The sequence below is a fragment of the Natator depressus genome, chromosome 9, assembly GCF_965152275.1.
Source record: "Natator depressus isolate rNatDep1 chromosome 9, rNatDep2.hap1, whole genome shotgun sequence".
NCBI lineage: Eukaryota > Metazoa > Chordata > Testudines > Cheloniidae > Natator > Natator depressus.
In genome coordinates this window covers 56,290,587-56,300,324 of record NC_134242.1, presented here as the reverse complement: position 1 = coordinate 56,300,324, position 9,738 = coordinate 56,290,587, and positions in this window count along the sequence as shown.

The following is a 9,738-nucleotide window of genomic DNA, read 5'->3' as shown; positions in this document are numbered from 1 at the left end:
TAAGGAAACCCCAGATGCTGCAAGAAGTGGTGTTGGAGATTCCTTAGGACGTGCTGGTCCCTCTCTTGCAGTACTGAAACAATGCTCCAGCATGGTGCTGCTGGTGCTGCCATTTGGCAGACTAGCCATAAACCCACAATTCTGCCCATTCGTGGTGGTCTATAGGCCCATCACTCTCCGTGCTAGCATCAGAGCTGGGAGCTCTCACGCACTGGGGCCAGATTCCAGCATAGTGTTTACGAAAGCTGCTCAGAATACGGTGAAGAGCCTTCACTGACATAGTTGACCAGTTCAGCCAGGCTTTCACACCAAAGCTTCCACAAAGGAACAATCTGGCATTTATTCCAATGATGTCATGAAAAATTTTATGGGGAATTTTCATGGGGGAGGAGGTCAGGTTTTCTCCTCCTTTCTTTCCTTTTCTTTTTTTGCTCCTTTGCCCTCTTTTCCATTCTGCCATGAAAAAAAAGGGGTGGGGAGAGTAGGGAAAAATGAAAAAAATGAAAATAAAAATCCTAGTTTTGTTTCACTTTTGGTATTTTGCTTTACGCACACAGACACATACACTGACATGCTTTGCAAACATTTCCATTTTGAAAAAAGCCCAATTCGCAATGAGAAAAAATTGTTTGAAAATTGAGCCACTCTAACAATTACAGTCTGCCCAGCTAAATGCCCATGATACTTGATTGGGCTGTTCTTGCCTTCACCTCCTAAGAGTTACACAGTGCTGCTGCTATTCTGTTCTCTCCTCGCCACCACAGAGGTGGCTGCAGTTTCATTGGTAGCTGAAATGCTCCGGGCTGGAGGGCAGGTTCTCAACAGCAAGTATTTTTAAATCATTGTGATTTATGTCAGGGTCCTGGTATTTCCTATGCTTACAGGTGACCTGAGTGAGCGTGTGTGTATATACTTTATATAAACCCCAGTCTCTGTGTTCCTGTTCAGCGTGTGATCTGATATTCTCAGCCCCATACCACCCTGCATTAACCCCAAACAGGGTCACCGTCCCCACACTCTAGAATCAGAACACTCAGTGGCAGAGAGACTGAGCGAATCTTAAAACCAGAGAGAGCTGACTGATTAAATTGATCTCTCCACCCCAGTGGGTTATCAAGTGAGTCAATAGCTAAGTTTCCCTAAACTTTGGTATATGGAGCAACCTAGAATTTCTAATGGGCCAGAAAAAGGGGCAGCTGGGGTTGGAGAGGGCAGCCGCTGCTTGTGGGGGGAGAGGATCCATTGGAGGAGGGAGTCCTGGAGATTTGCTCCTGTGGGAGAGGAAAGGCCCGTTTGACAAGTCTGGAGGTCATTTTCAGGTGACTTTGAGGCAAAGCAGGTGACATTGCAGGACAAACTGCTGTCAACCCGAATGGTAACATCAGCATAGCAAACAAGCTGAAACCAACCCAGAAAGAACAGCAGACCCTTACCAGCATGTCAATTCCCATTGGGCTAGCACTTCCCAGGCAGCTTGGCTAGCCTTCTTCCTGCTACCCTCTGCTCTTCAGGGCTTTCTGGCCATTGCTCTTCATGTCCTTGACCTTTCACTGGCTCCTTTGCTGGTTTTCAGGCAGTTCATTTTAGCCTGACCCTGCAATGCCTGGATCTGAGGGCTGCACTCAAGAACTAGAGCTGGCAGCAACCATCTCCCTGGCGGACAGGTCAGGGGAGCAGGTGGCAGGAGCAGAGAGGATGCCTCATTTAGGAATAGCGGCATTTCAGAATGCAGAAGGAGGGGCAAAGGGGGGATTAACTCACTTCATCAAGACAGTAACTAGGGCTATTTCTCTTGGTTCAAGAGAGACTTTGGACCATGGCAGAGGCCCAGATCCTCAGAGATATTTAGGCATCTAATTACCATTGATTTGAATGATAGTTAAGTGCCTAAATACCTCTGAGGATCTGGGCCAAAGTGCTTAGCGCTTCAAGGGACAAGCATGGGAAGAGGGTCCAAGCCGCCTAGCGCTTGGAGCGCCGCCTGCTGGATGAGCTGCAGAGCGACAGATTGTGCAGGTCCCCAGCACTCAGCTGAACACTGTGCCACAGTGGCACAAGCGGGGTTTGCAGACAGAAAGAAATAAAAAATTCTGGGGAAAGAAGGAAGCTCATTAGTTTATAGCTGTAATTTTGCCCCTTCTTAGTATCTTCCCTGTGCAAAAATGTTGCCCGTACCAACGCAAAAGAGCCAGCCCTTATCACACCATCACATAAAGGAAGCACCCAGGGTTCCTCACTAACCTAGACCCTGGAAAGGGGCCTCAGCCAAGTCCTCCTAATGTTCAGTAGGCTGGCAAGGAATTTGTGCCTGTGACTCATTTTGTTCCACCTTTGGAGACCCCCTTGCTGCCTTGTGCCATATTGACATATTGGGCTGGAAGCGTGGGGGGACAGATGCACCGCTCCCGTTAATTTCAATGGGAAAGGTGCCTCTAAATCCCCCAATGCTGCTTTGAAGCTCTCAGCCATAAGCATTGAGTGGTGGCGGTAAATACACAGCATCCTATACTTTCAACAGCCACAAGCTTCTCGTTGGCACTGGAAGGAGAGCTCAGGGTGCTTTGCAGTGCTCGGACCAGACAGATGTCAATTACAGGCACCCTGGGGGACTGCAGATCACCATATTGAACAGCCAGACACAGAAGGGCTACAAATCCCTTGCCTTTTCATCCTAAAGGAGCTGTTTTATTCATTTCCACATTAACTGTTGCATGCAAATCAATGTTTTAGTTTTATAAATGTTTCAAATCTTTCAAAACAGCCTCAGATCCACGTTATAAATATTGCAACAAATAGGCTGCTGCAAATTTATTCCAGCTCCGGATTCTGGTGGCTCCAGCCATGTTCATGTTTAATGAGGGCCTCAGTATCCTTCAGCATAGCTGGTCCCTTGCAGCTCACTGGAGCACCCTCTGTAATTCTCTTGTCAAATGATCTCAAAGTTTATTTGGCCCAACAGGAAACTGTATATGCATTTTTGAACTCTTTTGTATGATAGATGCATCTGAATGTAATTTCCCCAGCCTTAAAATATCATCTCTGGACTAAGACCAACCCCAGAAAACGTTGGCCTGAATTATGGGCACCTGAAAACTGGGAGTTCCAATGGAAGCTATTCTTCAGCCTTAAGTTTAGCTTTCACTACCAGCAAAAATGACAATGCAATGACACAGACATCCGTGGAACAAGATCATATCTACATTGATGCATCCAACTTTGAGAGGCAGATAGTATAATATAAGCATGTATGTAGCTATTCCTCTCTTCTCATTGTGGGGAGAAAGAGAGGACAAGAAGGGCTTCAGAGCCAAATTTCAGGCTCAAGCAGCAGTTGTTATATCCTGACACCCTGAGATATCAAAGAAAGTCACCCGTCAGCTACCAGAAGCCAGCTGGGTTTCAGATCTTGTAAACTACAAGGAGGTTTATTCTCTGTCAGGTGTCCTCAGCTGAGCAATCATGGGATGAGCCTCTTGTGTGTGAGTCAGCTCCTGTTTGTGACCCCCCCCCCCCCCATCTCCCCGCCGAGGGAATTGCCTTACTGCTAACTAGGATGCTTATTTTTAACAATCCCCTTTCATTGGGGTTAGCAAATCTGGTGATCACGAGTGCAGAGAAACTGATGGCACCATCTAGAGGCAGGCTGGCCCTGTGCAAACACCTCCCCCCTACACATAGCTCTGTCAAAGACTCACCAGGCTGAGCCCCACAAATTCAGTCCAGCTGCAGCTCAACTCCCCCTTTGAAATCAGGCCTCTACTAGAGAAAGGCTTTGCAGCCTGCCAGTGGAAAGTGCTATAGAAAAGCAAACTATCAACGGCCGCCCTTGCACCCTCCCAAGCCAAGTGCTTGACAGCTCCTTGTACCACAGTGAAACAGACAAGATGGGCCAGCTGTGGTGGAGAGAGAGGAGAGAATCTTATCATGAAACCCAGGGTTTAGTGGGTTTCTTGACCTTAACGTCTGTGAATGCAAACACACTACCAACCTGTCATAGGGCTCCAGGCCATCAATTTGTCTTGGAAAGAGCAATATATAGCAAATCATGACATGTTATGCCCTGTCTTTTTCTTCTCTGTATGTTAATAAAACATTTTCATGTTTGATAGGAAAGACTCTGGCTGTCTCTTATCATTGGGCAGCAGCCCTGGGAAGTCTGCTAAATACTTAATAGAGGGTCAACTGGTTCCTGTGACTCTTGTGTTCATTTGGCGACTGTAGACATTGCACACACCCCTCTAAACATGTTCCCCTGGGCTAGCATCTTGGCAAATATCAGCCATCAAAAGGATTAAGAATGGCTTCATTTATGACAAAATAAAGGCTAATGGCCCCACTGCTGGAGGGCAGCAGGTAAACTTTAGACAACATTAAGCCACATTGCATTTGGTATATACTGCAGTAGGCTTGCTGAGCTCAGGCTGCAGGGCCCAAAATAGCTGTGTGGGCACTCAGGCCGGGGCCCAGGCTCAGAGAACCCCACCCCCTCGCCAGGTTTCAGAACCCTGACTCCACTACTATTTTTAGCTCCGCTGCTCAAGACCTGTAAGCCTGAGTCAATTGATCCAGGCTCTGAGATGGTGCTGCAGATTTTTCTTTGCCGTGAAGCCATACCTGTGTAGTATAGTTCCTTTGCAGACAGTGCTGCATTAGGTTACATGCAGGAGGTTTTCTGCAGAACTCTAAGAGCTAGAATCTTTTTTTTTATTTAAGGAAAAGAAAACTTAATTTCTGCAGAAGCTGCTGGGTGCAGAGAAGTGCTGGTCCTGCGGGCAGGCAAGCTACAGGATCAGTCCAGACACTGATTCTCCCTTAGATTGGAGCTGAAAACCCTGCTTTGATGGAAATGATTACAAAAATACAGTTTAAAGCTGAGCAGAAAGCCTTTTAGCCTGCCAGAGCCTGAGTTCAGTGTTGTCAGCTCCTCCTGCTGGCAATGCTAATGCCATGAATTCCTCGCTCTTCCTTAACATTCAACTACTAATAATAGACCCATGGGCGGGGAGAGGGCACCAAGCCCCATTGTGAAGTGTTGAGTCATCCCTGAGCTAGAGCCTGATGAAGCTGCATGTGGTGATGAGTCATCCCTGTGCTAGGCTCCAGACAGTCCTCAAGCCAGGAGCTGGTCCAGCAATTCTCAGGGACCATCCCCATCACAATTTCTGCCAGTTTGAGTAGACTGACCCTGGTCAGGCTCAGAGGCCAAGGTGGATTTCATAATGCCAGCTGGTGCCCTCTACAAGCAAAATGACATTTCCAGGCTCCCCCACCACTGAGATGGCAGAGCTATCTGGTTAGAGGTTTCCAGAACCAAGGGGCCCAGCTATAATGGAAAACATCTTCCTAGGATCACAGATCCCAACAGTTGTGGGCCCCCTCGGGCCATCAGCCACACGAGCCCAAGATCTAGGCCCCAAGCTCCCACTACCAGAGAGCTGATGTGAACAATTGGAAGTTTCAGGGTTTCTCAAGCAATGTCACCTACTCTTCCTGGTGATGTTCCACCCGAAGAACCAAACCAAGGTAGGGATTGTCATCAGTTTATTGAGAGGCGAAGCACTGGATTGGGCATTCCCACTCCTCGCAGGGGGGTGGGGGGGTGGGGAGACAACACACACACACACACAATTCTCAATGACTTTGATGAATTCATTCGTTTCTTTTCACTCATGTTTGATGGTCCAAACTGTGCCCGCTCTGCCGAAGTTGCCCTGCAGTTATTGAGACAAGGCCCCTGTTGCAGTCTGCACCACCCACTTCCATCCCAGGTAGCTGACACAGCCTGGAATGAAGCAGTGCAGCTTTACCACTTCTGACTAGGCTTGAAGGATGAGATTAAAAATGAACTGGCCCAGGTCAACCCCCACCACTGCATTACTCCCCTGTATTGACTTGTATTGTGTATCCAAATTGACAATAATTGACAAGAAGAAGAAGCTTACAAGAAGTGGAAGGTTGGACATATGACCAGGGAAGAGTATAAAAATATTGCTCGGGCATGTAGGAAAGATATCAGGAGGGCCAAATCGCACCTGGAGCTGCAGATAGCAAGAGATGTCAAGAGTAACAAGAAGGGTTTCTTCAGGTATGTTGGCAACAAGAAGAAAGCCAAGGAAAGTGTGGGCCCCTTACTGAATGAGGGAGGCAACCTAGTGACAGAGGATGTGGAAAAAGCTAATGTACTCAATGCTTTTTTTGCCTCTGTTTTCACTAACAAGGTCAGCTCCCAGACTGCTGCGCTGGGCATCACAGAATGGGGAAGAGATGGCCAGCCCTCTGTGGAGATAGAGGTGGTTAGGGACTATTTAGAAAAGCTGGACGTGCACAAGTCCATGGGGCCGGACGAGTTACATCCGAGAGTGCTGAAGGAATTGGCGGCTGTGATTGCAGAGCCCTTGGCCATTATCTTTGAAAACTCGTGGCGAACGGGGGAAGTCCCGGATGACTGGAAAAAGGCTAATGTAGTGCCAATCTTTAAAAAAGGGAAGAAGGAGGATCCTGGGAACTACAGGCCAGTCAGCCTCACCTCAGTCCCTGGAAAAATCATGGAGCAGGTCCTCAAAGAATCAATCCTGAAGCACTTACATGAGAGGAAAGTGATCAGGAACAGTCAGCATGGATTCACCAAGGGAAGGTCATGCCTGACTAATCTAATCGCCTTTTATGATGAGATTACTGGTTCTGTGGATGAAGGGAAAGCAGTGGATGTATTGTTTCTTGACTTTAGCAAAGCTTTTGACACGGTCTCCCACAGTATTCTTGTCAGCAAGTTAAGGAAGTATGGGCTGGATGAATGCACTATAAGGTGGGTAGAAAGCTGGCTAGATTGTCGGGCTCAACGGGTAGTGATCAATGGCTCCATGTCTAGTTGGCAGCCAGTGTCATGTGGAGTGCCCCAGGGGTCGGTCCTGGGGCCGGTTTTGTTCAATATCTTCATAAATGATCTGGAGGATGGTGTGGATTGCACTCTCAGCAAATTTGCAGATGATACTAAACTGGGAGGAGTGGTAGATACGCTGGAGGGGAGGGATAGGATACAGAAGGACCTAGACAAATTGGAGGATTGGGCCCAAAGAAATCTGATGAGGTTCAATAAGGATAAGTGCAGGGTCCTGCACTTAGGATGGAAGAATCCAATGCACCGCTACAGACTAGGGACCGAATGGCTAGGCAGCAGTTCTGCGGAAAAGAACCTAGGGGTGACAGTGGACGAGAAGCTGGATATGAGTCAACAGTGTGCCCTTGTTGCCAAGAAGGCCAATGGCATTTTGGGATGTATAAGTAGGGGCATAGCGAGCAGATCGAGGGACGTGATCGTTCCCCTCTATTCGACACTGGTGAGACCTCATCTGGAGTACTGTGTCCAGTTTTGGGCCCCACACTACAAGAAGGATGTGGATAAATTGGAGAGAGTCCAGCGAAGGGCAACAAAAATGATTAGGGGTCTAGAGCACATGACTTATGAAGAGAGGCTGAGGGAGCTGGGATTGTTTAGTCTGCAGAAGAGAAGAATGAGGGGGGATTTGATAGCTGCTTTCAACTACCTGAAAGGGGGTTCCAAAGAGGATGGCTCTAGACTGTTCTCAATGGTAGCAGATGACAGAACGAGGAGTAATGGTCTCAAGTTGCAATGGTGGAGGTTTAGATTGGATATTAGGAAAAACTTTTTCACTAAGAGGGTGGTGAAACACTGGAATGCGTTACCTAGGGAGGTGGTAGAATCTCCTTCCTTAGAGGTTTTTAAGGTCAGGCTTGACAAAGCCCTGGCTGGGATGATTTAACTGGGAATTGGTCCTGCTTCGAGCAGGGGGTTGGACTAGATGACCTTCTGGGGTCCCTTCCAACCCTGATATTCTATGATTCTATGATTCTAACATGACTGTTCAATGGCAGAAAGAAGGAAGGTGTGTGCTCAGCCCCACCTGGCCCTGCCCTATTCCTGTCACCCTCCTGCCATGCAATCACTGAATCTGAACCCTTGCAGGTAGACACGACACGAATGTGACCCTCAGATCAAGAGAAGGAATAGCGTTTTCTCAATGGCCTATGCCTGTACTGTGGGCAATGAGGCTACTTTGCCATCAGGTGCTCCCTGAAGTCCCGTCCCATGGGTAGTCTGGGAAAACAGGCAGGTCCAGCCTCATGAAAGGGGACATGGCTGGCCAGAACGACAGATGTCAGTTCCCCAAACAGACCCTCTCTGCTACCTATCTTAACGGCTGCAGACAATGGCCAATCTCACTTTCTGATCAAGCTTTGACTTTGAGGTCTGTCTACACCTGAAGCAAGCTGCACACAGCTTGCACTGATAGATTCTGGAGCCTCTGGCAATTTTATGGACACTGGATTTGCTAAACAAACCACTTTCTGGTGCACAGGAAGCTTACCCACAACTTGGTGGAGGCAATCAATGGCAGCTTGCTGTCCTCGAGACTGGTCATCTCTGAGACTGCACCCCTCTGAGTTGTAATTCAGGACCACACTATGTTGGGGAAGAGTCAGCATGGCTTTTTAAAGGGAAATCATGTCCCACTGATCTACTAGATTTCTTTGAGTGGAGCTACAAACATGGACAAGGATAATCTAGTGGATACAGTGTATTCAGACTTCCAAAAAGCCTTTGAGAAGATCCCTCACCAAAGGCTCTTAAGAAAAGTAAAACAGTCATGGCATAAAAGGAAAGGTCCTGCCATGGAGCAGTAAGTTGTGGCGGTTTAATGATGAGACAGAACACAGCTTTTTCCAAGCAAGCAGGCTGGCAGCTAAAATGGGCTGAGCCCCCCCAGCTTTCAACCTTCTCCTTTTATTATATTTCTCCCCCTTATGCATTACATACTTCTACTGCAAAAAGATACAACAAAGGAATGCATGACGTTGATTAATATTCTTACTTACTAACTTTTATCTACTACAATCCTGGTTCTCAGACCTTGAGCCCAGGCTAAGAAAGCTTCCCACGATCACTGTCTTATAATCAACTTTTCATGGTTCATATCTAGTTCTTGTCCTTGGATAGAAGTAATGTGTGCATTGCCTCTCCAAAACAGCCAGAGTGTGCTCTGACTGTTTCCAGGTAGAATAACTAAACATGAATCCTTCAGTAAGTGATTACAAGATAGGAAACAAAGGGTAGGAATGAATGTCAGTTTTCACAGTAGAGAGAGGTAAATAGTGGGGTCCCGAAGGATCTGTACTGGCACCAGTTCTGTTCAACATATTCACAAATGATCTGGAACAAGAGGAAAATAGTGAGGTGGCGAAGTTTGCAGACAATACACTGTTACTCAAGATACCGAAGTCCAAAGCAGACTGCAAGAGTTACAAAGGGGTCTCACAAAACTGGGTGACTGGGCAACAAAATGGCAGATGAAATTCAGTATACAAAGTAATACACATTGGAAAACATAATCCCAGCTGTACTTATAAAATGATGGGCTCTAAATTGGCTGTTACCACTCAAGAAAGAGATCTTGGTGTCACTGTGGCTAGTTCTCTGAAAACATCTGCTCAATGTGCAGCAGCAGTTTAAAAAGTGAACAGAATGCTGGAAATCATTAGAAAAGGCATAGATAAGAACACTGAAAATACCATAATGTCACTACATAAATCCATGGTCTGCACACACCTTGAACACTGCATGAAGTTTTGGTCGCCCCATCTCAAAAAAGGTATATTGGAATTGAAAAAAAGTAGAGAAGAGCAACAGAAATTATTAGGAGTGTGGAGAGATTAAAAAGA